This window comes from Montipora foliosa, chromosome 8 (genome assembly GCF_036669935.1).
Source record: "Montipora foliosa isolate CH-2021 chromosome 8, ASM3666993v2, whole genome shotgun sequence".
NCBI lineage: Eukaryota > Metazoa > Cnidaria > Anthozoa > Scleractinia > Acroporidae > Montipora > Montipora foliosa.
The window spans coordinates 15,381,220-15,398,579 of NC_090876.1; the positions used below are offsets into that span (position 1 = coordinate 15,381,220).

The following is a 17,360-nucleotide window of genomic DNA, read 5'->3' on the forward strand; positions in this document are numbered from 1 at the left end:
GCTAACCAATTAGGTGAATTAACTGACGAATTATCAGGTAAAGCAATCACTCAATTTGTTTCAACAGTACCGCACAGTTATTAACAAACAAACGTTATGACGTCACAGCACAGCTGTGCCGGCCTAAAACAATCTGGATGACAAACTTTACTTTTAAAACAATCTTATTAACATGCTAATAAGTCCGATGAATCAGACTGAGGTAAATTCTCTGTGGTATGACATCATAGACTTCCTGTTTTACCGAGAATGCGAATATTTAAACACACTTTATGCGTCACCTCTTCACAAAATGATTTCGCAAAGTTGAAAAGTTTCAAGGAAAAATTTCACAATTGTGAAGAAAAAATATGAAGTTTGTTTAAATATTTTTTATAATTACAATATTTGTGTTGATTTTGTAGTGACCGTAAGCGTAACTTTTGATGCCATTTATATGGTTCGATAAGAATGGGTTGTCTGTTGTCAAATATTTTGAAAGCCATCCAGCTGTTGCAATTCCTTGGACACATGAACAAGACTGTGCTTGCCGTACTTGTATGTAGACCGGCACAGCTGTGCCGTGACGTCATGTTGTAGTAACATAAAAATATAATCTAATATATAATGATATAGAATGAGTTGTAATTCTGTAATTCACGATGAATTAAAGAATATGGAAGAGTCTACATGTCCTTTTTGTGATCGACAATTAGTAGAAGTCGATAATAATGTGAGAATGGTAGAGTTATGCTGTAGTGGACAAGATATAGGAAATGATAATAATATGATTGTCTCTCTAAATTGCGGTTCAGTCCATGGTTATGGATATGTTAATGAGTATATCGATTTTTATGAGAACATGTACAAAATACGGCGGAAATCGGTATATCATCGGAAGTACCATATCGAAAATGTGATCAATAGTATATGCCGTGAGAACAGTTATTTAGGATGCTCAGGCTTCCATAAAAGGATATTCGAATAACGAAATCGAAGAGGACAATGGAATATTACATTCATTATTAGGCGAAAGTCCAATTATTGATAGGTGATAGAATTCAGTCGATAATTAGTAAGTGAATTTTTTATCATATTTTAGTAGGAACTTATCGACAATAGGACTGCTATCTGTTACATAGTCATCGATGGTTCTCATTGTGATGTGGATGGAAGAAGTATTAAAATCACCACATCTCATTGTTACTTTTATAGCGTTGAGTAGATGTTGAAAGCTTTGGTAAGCATATGTACAAATTTGGATTTTGAGATCAAGGTCTTTGTGCTTCATTCAGCCCTGAATCAAAAGTGCTGCTGTACTAATAGCAATCAAACTAGTACCACCAGTTGCTAGACTAGAGGCTAAACCTTCAGATGCAAAAACAATAGATAGAGATTACCGAGTAATTTCCATTTTTTAAAACGTTCAAGTTTACTGCCTGTTTGTATGCCCAACACTTTCTATGGTATGTGTGGTGATAGGCTTTTAATTCCTTGATCTGTTCTTCTGTCAGTTTGTCTGAAATATGATTCCAGTCAAATATGCTTTTACGTCGGTCTGTCATATATATATATATATATATATATATATATATATATATATATATATATATATATATATATATCGCTTATATTATAATCCTTTTGAATATACAATATCATAATCCAGAAATCTGACCACATAATGGGGATCCTTTTATAAGATTTGGTGTTAGGTTTTTGGGTATGGCATATGGGTACCCCTAGTCTAATGAATAATGGTCATAGAATCAGCCAAAAGCATCATGCAGAATGCTATGTGAGTGTAATATGTCGAACTGACCGAATATTCTTTCCAAGAACCATGTTATACAACCATTTCGTGGTCCTATGAGTCCTATTTCTCCATTGTTTAATCGAAGAATTTCATCAATTGATTTGTCAGCATTAAAATGTTTATGATATAAATATTGATAAACTAAACATGATTTTAATATTACATCGTTTATTTCAGGATGTTTTTCTTTTGTCTCATTGAAAAAATATCTAATGTATTTTATTATTTCTTGTATCATATATTAAATACTTATATTAAATGTTAACTCAGTCATTATGTCTTTATCGATTTAGTGATTAATGTAATTGAAAGTAAAGATGCCATGCTTCAGTATACATCTAAATTATTTTTAAGGTTAAAATTTATATTCAATAAGTATATTAAGCTCTTCATTCGGCACATCAGTGTTTAATAGTTGTATTTGGAAATGAGCTAAAGCTAGTGATAAATTTATGCTAAAAGTTTGGAGTTGTGTTGCTGAACTGGTAGTGTAAGTATTCTGTTGTCCAAGAAGGAACCCATAGTGTATTTTAATTTGAAGGCGTTTGTATGTTACTCTAAGACTGTTATATATAATTTTTATTTCTGTCAATGTTAAATTGTTTGGAATTAATACCTTTTGAGAGCCGTTTATTGTGGATGATTTTACATTAGAATTTGTGTTTACATATCCGTGAAGAAAATGAGATGTGTGAAGGGTATGTCCATTCATGTCAATTGGCATATGCATGGTAAATCTTTCATTGCTGCTTATTTCATAAGCTTTTTCATAATCATAAATACTGAAATAAAGATCATTCTTTGCTTCATTTTTTATTCCATAAATCAGAACATATATTGGCAACAGATTTGGGCTATCGTTGTCAAAAATACACTGAACGTTAATATATAAACGTCTTTGTATTAATTGTGAAGTACTACCTGGAGACAAGTTCAAGATGCTACGATAATACTTATAATCCGAATTTACTTTTTTTGTTATACTTTTGTCTATATTTATATTCATTTTTTCAAAACTGATCTGAAAAGAATTGAATTCCATACTGTAAAAAGGGGATTTTTGAAAATATATTTCAAGACAGACTGAATAATGATTGCTGAAATTATCTCGAATCAATTTGAAAAGATTGAAATCGTAACGACCTTTAGACAGACTTGAACCATCTGTCGTTTTTTGAACTTTCATAGTGAATGCTTTTTTGTTTTGGTGTGGGTAGTCATTATAATTAATCAGATTTGCGTCCTGAATGCCAAAATCAGTTGTAAATTCACCATCATACATTGCATATTTCAATACATTTTTTCTGTTTTCATGTGTGCTTATGTGGCTGTCATCTATTTTGTCATTTACTTGCTTCAAAGTTACAGCATCTTTATCATTTGTGGCATTTTTCACATTTTCGATCTTGTTATTATCCATGTTTAAAACTTGATTCATTGTATTTTGACCACCGGATTTTTTGATATAATTATCCAAAGAGTTTTGGACTTCTTTTAACTGATTATAATTTACCGCATCTTGATCGCCATTGGCTCGGTGTAAATTTACAATTCTTTTTAAACCCATGTCAAGATTCGCAGTCATATATTGTGATCCGTCTCGCAAAATAACTTGATTGACATTTGGTTTAGCAGCCAGTTCAGTATCAATGTAACCTTTCTTGACAATACCCGTTGATTGTGATCCATTACGGAAGTCAAAATCACCAGTAACACTCACAGATCCATCTTTTTCTAAATAAGAAGGGAATTTGTTGTTCACTGATTTGATGTTGTCGTCAACAAATTTTTTTTGTCGCTGCATCAGAGTTTGCAGCTGGTGTAGCCAAATTGACTATTTTTTCGTTTTTCATGTCAATTGAATTTTGAGCTTCAATGTTTCCAGAATTTGTGTTTAAATCGAAATAAAATGCTTCCAGTTGCACATGTGTAAGAGCATCTGCAGTACCATGTCTTCCAGGTTCGACACTTTCAATTCTGTTGTTGTCCATGTTTAAAATACCAGACATTTTATCACTTCCATCTTTTTTCAAATGATTTGACGTATTGTCATCAACGTATTTTTTAGTACATGCACCATCTTTTGCTGTTGGTGCTTTCAAGTTTTTGACTTGGTTATCTCCTATGTTCAAATTTCCAGTCATTTGGTTTGAACCGTCCTTTTTTATAAAGTTATTGTCTATGTATTTTTTGGTAGTTGCGTCACTATTTGATTGTGGCTCAGCGACATTTCTCAATTTTTTATTTTCGATATCATAATTCCCATCATCTGTCAATTTGAAACCAACACCTGGTAATCCCCTTTGTTGCTGATTTGTTGTTGATGAGGATGGTAACCGTCCATTCGAATAACTCATATATAATTGAGTTATGTTATATTTTTTCATTGAAGTTTTTGGTTGTGAATTTCCGTGGCTGATCAATATATACGAAGCAATATGGTTCTTTAGTTGCTTTCTCATATAATTCTTTTGGAAAACTGTTTTCACGGCAAATTAGGCAAATTAGCACTTGGAAAATCATAAATAGAGAAATGCGAGCAGTTCAATCTGATGTCTTTTGGTGTCTTATAGTAGCTCTGACTCAGATAAATCACACTGCAATTTTTATGTCTCCCCCGTATAAAATAGTCGACTAATGGTTTTTGGTTCTCATCACAGACGAAATCGTCGAATATTACCAGTTTCTGACCATCGTCTGTTAATTCAGAAACTGGTAGTATTTGATTATTGCTTGCTTCAATAACATCATAACGAGCCTCATCACTTATTGGCTGAAACATATCCATAAGATTTTTATACTTGGACTGCCCTAAGGTTTTTTTAACATATATTTTGTCAAAGTACAATAAATTGTATATCATATGCATCAATGTGTTGGTTTTTCCTGATCCTGAAGGACCACATACCAACATTCGAAAACATCGGTCAGGCATTAAATCATATAACGTACTGTCTAAAGTTTGAGACCACATCGTCTTTAACATCGTAATTTGGTATTATCATAATATTATATGGGTATATTTTTTCAGTACAACATGGTGTTCAACACGGTGTTCAACGCGGTGTTCAACATGGTGTTAAACGTTATTTTTTTATATATGATTTTCATTTTTATGTAATGTAATTATATAACAAAAAAAATGAGTTTATTGAAATGGAAAGAACTTGCAAAGAGTAAATCTGAATTAGGGGATAAGATCAATTATGTCCATAATGCAATTACGAAACATAAAATTGGTGAACAGACAAGCCAGGAGTCATTGCTGAAGGTATTCAAACCTGTGACTAGTAAATTAGATGATGTTATCGACAGTAATTTGAGGATGCTTCTAAGGAAAAAACCACAACAGAAGAAGGGGGAAGTTCCGAATTACGGCATTGATATCGAGGATGAGGTGCCAGACATGAATCTTAGTGATTTATTTGATGAAGGAATTCAACCTGAGACTACTAAGCAACTAGTACCAAAACCACCAACATGTGAACAATCTTACAAGATCTTATGGAAGGACAGAAAGGGATATATGTTGATCCTCAGTACTTCCCTCAGGAACCACAGGATATACCACCAGAATATGATGACGACGATGACATTGGTTATGCATTAGATGATGAAGATATGGATAATGAGATATTGGATGATCTTGGTATTCAAAATTATGATTCGGTTGAAAAGGTACCAAATCAACAAGAAATGACTCAACAAAAAAACAAAAATATCTCAATAAGATTATTAATGACGCTAAAATAAAAAGAAATCAATTAAAAGGTTATAAGGCCTGTGTAACTAAACAATTCAACAGTGGCTATATTTCTGAAGCTGAAAGGCAAATGGAAAATAAAAGAATAGATGATGCCAGAGTGTCATTAAATGAATACATAAAACATTATGAAAATGAAGTCAAACCAATAAAAGGTTGTCGACTTAGAATAAAACAAAGAGGTGGAAATGTTATGTTTTTCAATGATGTAAAGCAGCTTGCGAAAAAATTAGAATTGATTATTGGTGAAATTTTAGCAGGTAACACATCAATTCAGATGCGTAATACTGGAGTAGCTATAATGGACACATTATTGAAAATGTCGACAATAAATAGACCACTATACAGTAAATTATCTAGTCAGTATTTTAAAATATAATTAATGTAACGGTATTATATATAACGGAACGAGAGATAGTATTATCATCTTATAGTGTAAAAAATCAAGAAAATAACAGGCCTAAGGATTTCACAACAAAATTTAATAGACTGATCATTTTGGATAGTAATTTGCAGCATTTTATCGGTCTTAAACGAATTATTAACGTGTCTTTCACATGGTTTAATGTAAATTCGTCATATGGTAATCAATTAATTAAATATAGCTCAGATAATGGTTCAACATTTCACGATATTACTTTTCCAGCTGGAGTCTGGAATTATACTACGTTTAACGCATATATCAAAAATATAACGAAGACAGGTGACAAGTATCCTATCACTCTTGAATTCGATGATGCAACATTTCGAGTCATGATTTGTTTAGCCAATCAATATCAGCTTGATTTAAGATCAAGTAGTTTTAATAAATTGATTGGGTTTGATAAAAACATTATTGACAAGTAACATAAACATCGGTCCACGAGTGTCCATTGTGATTTGATAAACGAAAGCCTTGTAGACGGTCAGGAGACAGACATCATTTATTCCTTCTCGACCAGTGTACTCCAACCACGTTATTCCTTTACCATCGAACCACGAATAATTACATTTAATCCTGTGAATAAGACTACTATAAATAGTATCAGAATATACATAACTGATGGAAAAAGAAGATTGGTTGACTTAAATGGGGCAGATACATCTTTCTCATTGATTTTGAAAAGCATTTAATATAACATAATAATATAAATGAAACCATATGAATTCAAAAGGTACTCTTTCTTCGAAGAACTTCTGTATAAGATGCTCGTGCCTATGCAGTTACAATTTAAGATACAGCTACAAAATGACAACGAATTGCTCCAAAAACTCAATGCAGTCGATGATGGGAGGGTAGTAACAGACAGATTTCTATTATGGGTTCCGAAATTAACTCCAAAGGACAGTCTATACGATAAGTTTGTCAGTTCCTTTTTGACTGCGGGTAAATGGACGTATAGCAGAGAAATGTATGAAGTGTTAGCACTAACACATAGCCGTGGATTTTTCCAGACCTCCTCCAGTATTGATAATGTCACGGCTATCTTTGTATATCTACAACGGGCTAAATCAAACAATGCAGAGGCGAATCCATATGAATTCGATACCTGTAATATCAATGCTGATCGTGGAAATGGTAGTTATTTGACAACATGTCGTTTGGAATATGGAAATGGTGTCTTTTATCCCGAAACTGAATATGACAGTGAAAGTAAAGTAAGGATTTTTAACGATTTAATGTCCTATGGGATGAGAAAAAATGATTACAACACCGGCACTCAACTGAATTTGTCCAATTATAACAGCCTGTATCCAATGACCTTTTTTGATCTATCATATCAAACAGAGAGAGTAACAAGAGACCCCAAACAGTTGAATTTTAGGTATAAACTGAACGCAAACAGTGCAGGAGACAGTCCTTTCAACGTACATGCTATCGTTTTATATGACAAAACAGTTGTGATTGACAAGGTGGGTAATGAATTGGTTATAGTGTAAATAACCAAATTAGTAATATATCCTTATTTCATGTATGTTTTACAACCGTAAAATTATATAACATATATTATATACAACAAATGACTCAACTTAAAATAAATGTAAAATTATCGGAAAACCAGAAAAAGAATCCGAGTAGCGCTTACCATAAAAGGGAAACGATTGTCTTAAGGCTCGCAAAAGACTCTTCATGGGAATGACACTTTGTATGTCCCATCAACTGTTGTAAAAAGGTTAGAGAAGATCAGACGATTGATGAAAGGAATGGATATTAAATTAGCCAAAACCAACATCAGAAAGCAAGTCGGTGGCAGTTTATTGTCTTCTGTTATGACGCTAGGTCGGGCATTTGTACCAACCATTGCCAAAACTGTTGGCCTTTCTGCTTTAGGAGGACTAGCAAGTGAAGGAGCTAGCCAATTGGTTAAAGCAATATCTGGAAAAGGGAAACAGTCAGGTGGTTTTCTTGTGCCACAAGACAAAATCAATAAACTGATAGAATATAAGCATCTTCTATCCATGAAACAAAAACAGGATCTATTGAATGCCCTTCAATCAGGTTCAGGTGTCCATATAAAACCAACAAAACACAATCAGGAGGATTTCTCAGGACCTTATTGGCAAGTATTGGTATCCCACTTGCTAATGAGGCTATAAAAAAGACAACTGGAAAAGGCGCTCCACGAATTGGAACTAGTAAGGGTAAAGGGGCTCCAAGAATAGGTATGACACCACTCCCTTTTTCTGGATCTTGGTCAAATGATACCATTGGTATGGGGATTAAAAAAAAAAGGCTACCAAAAAAGAGTCAGGAAAAGGTCTATTATTAGGGAGGAACAGCCCATTCAATGGCATCCCACTATTAGGAGCAATACTGTAAAACCAAAATTGCATAAAGATATACCGTTAAGTAATCATGATTTGATTAAATGGTGTAGATATTTAAATATACCAATAGATGATGTTCTGTCAAGGGATGAAAGAGTTCCACATAACCATAGACAGGCGTTGTTTATCTATAATCTTGAACCCTCATATATGAGTGGAAGCCATTGGGTTGCAATTATGTTAAAGATAACGTTATAAATTATTTTGATAGTTTCGTTATGCCTTCATTTCAAGAGATTGTAAATCATGCTAAAAGAAAGAATGTGACTCTACTTCATCAAAATAATCAGATCCAGAATGTAAAAACGTCTACATGCGGCTACTTCTGTTTATACTTTGAAAGGAATAAGGGAAATTCGTATTACAATCTATTGGAAGTGTATATTGGAAGACATATATGACACAATGAAAAATGAGAGATTTATCGAACATTATTTTAGAAATATCTAACTTATATATATAATGGTAAAATCATATTGTGTTAGACAGAAGAAAGTCACTGAATGTGTTGCTGGTAGTGAAAGATATGAAAGAACTAAAAATGGTCGAACTATGTTAAAATGCATTTGTGCTGAATGCGGTATTACAAAGACCAAATTTGTTAAGAACCGGGGAAACTGATTGGCCCGTCTGAAGGGGCGGGCATATTAGGTTCTATGGGTAATACAGCAGCAGAACTATTTTTAACAAAAGGAATACCTTATCTTGGTAAAAAAGCAGTTGAAATGGGTAGATATTACACATCAGAAATGGTACGTGATCCAAATTTGCAGAAAAAAACCATTGATTATGCTTTGGATAAGCTTAATCCAGCAATTCAAAATGTTGGATCACAAGCTTTGAATCAGTTGTCAACACAAATCAGACCAAATAAAAAATACACAAGAAACAGAAAAGATCTCGATGGTGGTGCTCTTGATATTCAAAAACAGTTAGCAAAGCTTGGAGAACTGCATTTGAGAACTCCAACGGGTAAGAAGTATAATTATTGTGGACCTGGTACAAAACTAGTAGATAGATTGAATAGCAATGATCCAAAATATAGAGATCCAATAAATAAATTAGATGCTGTTTGTCAGCAACATGATATAGCATATAATGAAGCTGGAGATAACCTAGCTAAAAAGGATGCAGCTGATAAAATTATGGAAGATAGTATAAAAGCAATACCATTCGGACAAAGGCCATGGTTTGCTACACCAACAATGTATGCTATTAAAACAAAAAGAAAGCTTGGTCTTGGTGTTCCAAAAAACGGAAAAAGCCGTCGAGTGAAGAAAACTGGCAAAAAAAATTAGCAGATGAATTACATACACCCATAAAACGCAACTTTACTCGACGGCATGTAATTGTAAATCATATTGATGAGATATGGGCGGCAGACCTTGTTGGGATGCAACGATTCAGTAAATGGAACAAAGGATACCGATATCTTTTGGTTGGATCGTCCTATTGAAGGATAAGAAAGGCGAATCCGTTATGAATGCCTTTAAAACAATATTCAAGGAAGGTAGAAGACCACAATATCTACGGGTTGATAAAGGTAAAGAGTTCTATAACAAACATTTGAAAGACTTATTAGAGAAAAATGGCATACATATGTATTCAACCGAGAATGAGGAAAAGTCCTGGGTTTAGGTGGAATAGAACAATCAAGTCCAAAATGTCGAAACAGTTCACTGCTCAAGGTAATACACAGTATTTAGATATGTTACCAAAATTAGTGAAAGAATACAATAATACAAAACATTCAAGCATAAAGATGACACCTATAGAAGCAAGCAAAAACGGAAATAAAGGAACTGTTTACTTTAATCTATATGGTGATATGGGGCAAGTAACATCTAAACCGAAATTTAAGGTCGGTGACAAGGTCCGAATATCCAAGTATAAACGGAATGTGTTCGACAAGGGTTACACACCAAATTGGACAGAAGAATTATTCATAATAGATAAGATCCAATACACTAATCCAATCACATACAAACTAAAAGATCTCAGAGGTGAAAATATTCAAGGGAGTTTTTATGAACCTAAATTATTAAAAGCCAGACAGGATGTTTTCCGTATTGATAAAGTCATTCGGAGAGATTACAAGAAGAAGCGCCAGGCTTTGGTGGAGTGGAAGGGATATAGTGATGACTTCAACCTTGGATATCGTTTAAGGACTTACAAACAATCAAGTAATATATTATATGATTGCAACTGGCAAAGATTTCGATTTGTTTTTGTCTAACATATATTGTAGCAATTACTTCAGTATATGTACTGACATAGCTATCACAGATAGCCAAAAATGTGAATCGTTTCTGGCTATTGATTAAATCTTTTTAAACTCGCTGAGTAGTCATTTAAAAATAAAACATATAGATATAATAATGGGAAGACATAAGATATATACTGACAAGGAAATCAAAGAAAGAAAAAACAAATACATGTTAAACAAAGAATGGTACTGTGACATATAAAATACTGGTCGAAATTACACTCTGGCTGGAAAATGGTGCCGCCCACCTGAAATCAATAAAACATCAACGCAATTCAGAAAAACAAAATGAATCAAATTAAACCAAATTATAGTTCAACAGATCCATATATTGGATTACTTGAATTGACCAACATTAAACGAATTTTATAACAACTATTTAAAGACAAAACTATAGTAATATATATTATTAAAAATAATATCTCAATGAATAATATGAAAAAAAGTGATCTCAAGAAATTGAGCAAATCTCAAGTAATCAAAATGCTGTTGAAGCAAGAGAAAAAGAAATTTGAAATCATCATAGTAGATGATACTAAACCAAATGAGAGACCAATTCCCAAACCAAGGACTTACAAACCAGTCCCAACACCTCCTAAGAGTGTAAATCAAATGGTTAAAGATTATGAAAACAACATAATTCTTCCACCATTAGAATTCAGGGGCAGACCAATTCCAACACCAAGAACTAAAAAACCAGTACCATTACTGAGAACTAAGATAGAGGAAACAGATAAAGCTCTGAAAGGCTATACAAAGTCTTATGAAATCAATATTAAAAGTAACAAAGACCCACTTATGCAACTACAAAACACAAGAAAGGCTGTCGCATACCATATTACAAGTGTACTAACATCCATGAAAGGACTAAAATTTATTGAAACGCTTAAGGTAACATTTACAAAAATGTCAGATGGAGAAATAGTGTAGAAGTCCGCCTATTTCAACAGCCAAGTTCAAACAATCATAAATAACACAGAAATTGCCAAATCATTACAATTATCAAAACAAAATATTTTGAACCAGATAGCGATCTGGATATTTGAAGGATCGGGATGGACCATTGAATCCGTTGACAATCATTATCTTAACATTGTTAAATACAAACCGATGAACGGCTCATCATATATCAGACTTCCACCAGAACTAAAAAACAGTGCAATGGGATTGATCAACATAAAAAATGAGGATAATGAATGCTTCAGATGGTGTCATATCCGATATCTAAACCCTCAAGCCAAAACCCACAGAGAATCAAAAACGTTGACAAACAATACATTGAAAATTTGGATTATTCAGGAATTGAATTCCAGTGACTGTGAAACAGTACAACAAAGTAGAAAGCAGAATGAAATCAACATCAACGTTTTTGGTTATAAAAACAAACAACCATACCCGATTTATGTTTCAAAAGAAAAGGATGAAGACCACATGAATCTATTATTGCATGACCACAGAAAATGAAAACAAGCACTATGTTCTTATCAAAGATTTCAACAAGTTCATGTATAACCAAACAAAACTCAAAGACATTTCTGCATGCATTGTCTTCAGTGTTTCAGTTCTGAAAAGGTATTGATCAATCACAAAGAAAACTGCATCCAAGTGAATGGCACACAAGCGATTAAAATGCCAACAAAAGACAACAACATATTAAAATTCAATAATTTCCATAAACAGTTGGCTGATCCATTTGTAATTTATGTAGAATTTGAAGCTATAACTGAAAATTCATGGATGTCAACCAAACAATGACAAATCATTTACTGAAGCTTATCAGAAGCATACAGACTGTGGTTATGGATACAAGGTTGTTTGTTGTTATGACGATAAATACACAAAACCAGTACAAATTTACAGAGGAAAAAAAGCTGTGTATAAATTCATGGAAGCTATGTCAAATGAAGTCAAATATTGCAAAAAAATGATCAAAAAAGATTCAACAAATCATTGAAAATGGCAAAAGATGATGAGGACAAATTTCAAAAAGCAAAGGAATGTCATACATGTGAAAAAGAATACAATAAAACTGATGAAATAGTCAGAGACCACTGTCATATTACAGGGAAATACAGCGGATCCGCTCATCAAGACTGTAATCTTAACTTTCGAAAAACTGATAAAATTCCTGTTATATTCCATAATCTCCGTGGGTATGACAGCCATTTTATAATGCACGAGATTGGTGAAATAGTCAAGAATCATACATATACAAATAAAAAAGGTGAAAATGTCAAATGAACATCAATGCAATACCCCCAACAATATGGAAAAATATGGCTTTCATGCTTGGTAATAATCTGACTTTCATTGACAGTTTCCAATTCATGAGTTCTGCTTTGGCCGAAAAACTTGTCAGTAATCTACCAAAAGAATCATTGAAATATACCTCTCAAAAATTCAAAGGTAAAAAGCTTGATTTAATGTCACAAAAGGGAGTCTACCCCTATGACTATATGGATTCATTCAATACGTTTGATGAAAAGCTGCCAACAAAAGAGGACTTCTTAGTATTATGAATAATGAGCATATCACAGATGAAGATTATAAACATGCTCAAAATGTATGAGATACATTTAAACTTAAAACAATGGGAGAATACCATGATTTATATCAGTGTTATATCTTAAATCTGACATCCTTCTATTAGCTGATGTCTTTGAAAACTTCAGGAAAACTTGTTTTAGAATACTACAAGACCCTTGTCATTATTTTACATCTCCAGGTTTGTCATGGGATGCGATGTTGAAGATGACTGGCATTAAATTAGAGCTTATGGTTGACATTGACATGTTTCAATTTATTGAAAAGGGTATGCGAGTTGGTATATCATATATTGCTAATCGATACGGAAAGTCAAATAATAAATACATGAAAACATACAATAAGAAGGCGCCCTCAAGTATATCATGTATCTAGACGCGAATAATCTGTATGGTTGGCAATGAGTCAATATTTACCAACTGGTGGTTTCAAATGGATGACTAAAAACCAGATTGATAAGATAGACTTAGCCAAGTATAAAGAAGATAGTAATAAAGGTTTAATACTAGAAGTCGACCTAGCATATCCAGAAGAACTACATGACCTTTATAATGACTACCCACTGGGACCGGAAAAGGTTAACGTAACTGAAAATATGTTGTCTGCGTATTGTAAAAACATCGCGAAGAAATATAAAATATCAACTGGTTTAGTTCATAAATTGATACCAACATTAAGCAACAAAGAAAAATACATGCTCCATTATAGAAACCTACAATTATTCACTGATATTGGTTTAAAATTAACTAAAAGCCATCGAGTACTAGAGTTAATCAGTGGTTAAAACAGTATATCGATTTCAATACACAGAAGAGAACAGATGCAAAGAATGCTTTTGAGAAAGACTTCTTCAAGCTTATGAACAACAGTGTATTCGGAAAAACAATGGAAAACATCAGAAAACGAGTAGATGTCAGATTAGTAAGTGATGAAAAAAAAACTATTGAAAATGGCTGCTAAACCAACATATGTTAGCAGTAAGATATTCAATGAAATTATAGTGGCAGTGCATAAGATTAAAGAAACACTTACCCTAAACAGTCCGGCATATGTGGGTATGTGCATCTTGGATCTGAGCAAGACATTAATGTATGATTTTCATTATAATTATATCAAACAAAAATACGGTAGCGAAGCGAAATTATTATTCACAGACACAGACAGCTTGACCTATGAAATTGAAGCTGATGATGTCTACTCAGACTTCTGGAAAGATAAAACAGTGATTATTCACAAGATTCTCCATATTTTGACAAGACAAATAAAAAGTAATTGGTAAATTCAAAGATGAAGTGGCAGGTATACCAATCACAGAAAGGCCAAGAAGACTGCCAAGGGATTCAAGAAGAATATCATCAAAAATAATATCAGGCATGAAAATTATAAACAAACACTATTCGAAAACAAACAGATGTACCATAAGATGAAAACAATAAGAAGTCAAAATCATGAACTAGGAAGTTACGAAATAAATAAAGTATCACTCAGTTGTTTCGACGACAAAGATATATTTTAGAAGACGGGGTAATCATTACGCGTACGGACATTATAATATCAAACATTAGTTGCGTGACATCACGACACTTTCCCGTGATTTTTTACCAATCACAAAACTTCATATTTTTACTTCACAATTGTGAAATTTTTCAGTGAAACTTTTCAACTTTGTGAAATCATTTTGTGAAGAGGTGATGCATAAAATGTGTTTAAATATTCACATTCTCGGTAAAACAGGAAGTCTATGATGTCATACCCTAGGGACGTTACCTTAGTCTGATTCATCGGACTTATTAGCATGTTAATAAGATTGTTTTAAAAGTTAAGTTTGTCATCCAGATTGTTTTAGGCCGGCACAGCTGTGCTGTGACGTCATAACTTTTGTTTGTTAATAACCGTACGGTACTGTTGAAACAAATTGAGTGATTGCTTTACCTGATAATTCGTCAGTTAATTCACCTAATTGGTTAGCCATCATGTGGAAAGTAGTATGAGGTTGGGTTTAGTAAATGATTAAATTGGGCTGGTACCCCCATACCCTATACCACTGTCAAACCGTGCATGGCTGTCCGGTTGTCGCAAACTTTGTAGCCTGAAGCTGTCCCACGACAAGCCCCCAACGTCTCTTTCATCGGGAGCTTCGAACCCCGTGACTCACATTATACCTCCAACAATACCTCTACCGCCTAAACTCGAACTCTGTGGCAACCTCAGTGCCAACTGGAAAAGGTTCAAACGCTTGTGGACAAATTACGAGATCGCCTCAAGACTCCAAATTCAAGGCAAAGACCTTCGAGTGGCCACGCTGTTGACATGTGTCGGGCCTGACGTGCTTGACATCCGCCTCAGAGGATGAGAAGACCGATATCGACAAAGTTCTAGAGCTCCTAGAAGAATATTGCGTCGGTGAGACCAACGAAATCTATGAACGGTATGTTTTCAATAAGCGCGACCAACAACAAGTGAGTCATTTGATACATACTTGACCTCCTTACGTTCTTTGGTGAAGACGTGTAATTTTGGCGAGCTGAAAGCCTACTACGAGATAGAATTGTTTTAGGACTTTCAGACAACAGTACAAGAAAAAACTGCTTGCTGAGCCAAAATTATCTCTAGAGAAATGCATTAATATTCTGCAGAACCAACGAATTTTAGAGATATCACCAGTGATGAAATCAATGCTATGCAAACCACCCGTCACGCACAGCGAGCCACTGGATACCCGCAGCGAACCACAGGACACCCACGGGGAAACACACCAGTCCCACGAAATAAAGGCTCCGGCCAGGGACACAACACCCTGAATCCCCGCTGATAAAGTGTAAATTTTGTATGACGTCTCACGCGAGAAAGAAAGAACTGTGTGTAGCATGGAACAAATCATGGCAAAGATTGTGGTACTCTAAATCCCTTCTCGGGTTCCTCGGTGTGCCCAGGAAGGCAAAACTAAGCCCGCTGTACATGAAGTCGACGAACTGTCCGTAGATTCGGATGATGATTATTTCCTTTATATCGAGTCAATAGACGCAACCAGGGAAGATAATTGCCCGTGTAAGATCTTTGCGTCAATGCGCCTTATAAATCACTATGTTAGATTCCAACTCGACTGTGGTGCAACAGTACAACATTTTACCTGTCGATGAATCCAAGCAAATTGCTAACGATCCAGCCCTTGACAGGCTCAACAACACGACTGAAAACGCTGCAAATGTTCCAAAACCACCTTGAAAGCGTTAGAACGGCTAGCTTTGAAACTGTCAATCCAAAGAATGACGAAGCCCTAACCCTGGAATTTGTATTGTGAAAGAGGGGCATATGCCCATATTAGGGGCACAAGCAATTCAACAGTTCCAACTCGTCACTGTTAACACCGACGACATGTGTCGGTTGATAGCCCTCTTGTACACCGTGACATCATAAACGAGTTCCAGATGTTTTGAAGGAGACGGACAGCTCCAGAAGAACTCCACTTAGAAGTAGACAAGCCAGTCCCTCCAGTAGTCCTGTCCGTACGCAAAGTCCGTTTGCTCTTAAAGAAACACTAAAGAAGAACTACACCGACGGTAAAGAAAGGCATACTAGTCCCTGTAGAGGTACCTACGGATTGGGTATCCTCTATGGTAGTCGCTACAAGAAGAAATGGCAAGATACGTCTCTGTATCGACCCGAAGCCGCTTAACAAAGTCCTCAAGGGAAACCGCTACCCCGTACCTCTACTCGACGACCTCCTTGCTCAACTAACCAATGCGAAAGTGTTCTCCGTGGTTGATGCTAAGAACGGCTTTTGGCATGTACACTCGATGACGAAAGCAGTATGCTCACCACCTTTGGGACCCCCTGGGCCGGTATCGCTGGACCCGATGCCATTTGGAATTTCTCCAGCGCCGGAAGAGTTCCAAAGAAAGCTTGACAACGCCTTTCAAGGTCTTAACGGTGTCATGCTGATCTTCGACGACACCCTGGTCTACGGTGTCGGGAATACCGAAATGGACGCGAGGACGACCATGACAGAAAGCTCAAAGCCCTACTGCAACGATCCCGCGACAAAGGCATAAGACTTAACAAGGAAAGCTAAAGCTTCGTTGTAAAGAAGTCGAATTTATGGACCACATCATCTCGGCCGACGGCTTGAAATCAGATCCAGCCAAGATCCAAGGGATCAACGAAATGCCATCACCAACCTGGAA

At 34.9% G+C, this 17,360-nt stretch overlaps 1 protein-coding gene and 1 long non-coding RNA gene across 4 annotated transcripts in view; one reads left to right on the top strand and one right to left on the bottom strand.

Annotated features, from left to right (window-relative positions):
• LOC137968134 (uncharacterized) overlaps positions 1-14,353 on the bottom strand; it is a 47,629-nt gene extending 33,276 nt beyond the window's left edge. The window contains exons 1-3 of one of the 2 annotated variants that reach the window (XR_011116634.1): positions 14,209-14,353; positions 7,625-7,698; positions 6,317-6,555 (exon numbers count right to left, since the gene is read on the bottom strand). This is a non-coding gene — a long non-coding RNA (uncharacterized lncRNA). Of the gene's footprint in view, positions 1-6,316; positions 6,556-7,624; positions 7,699-14,208 lie in introns of those variants that run through there. The other variant, XR_011116633.1, reaches the window with a different exon arrangement.
• The window catches only part of LOC137968130 (tyrosinase-like), an 80,244-nt gene that overhangs the window by 28,783 nt on the left and 34,101 nt on the right, over positions 1-17,360 (top strand). The window lies entirely within an intron of this gene.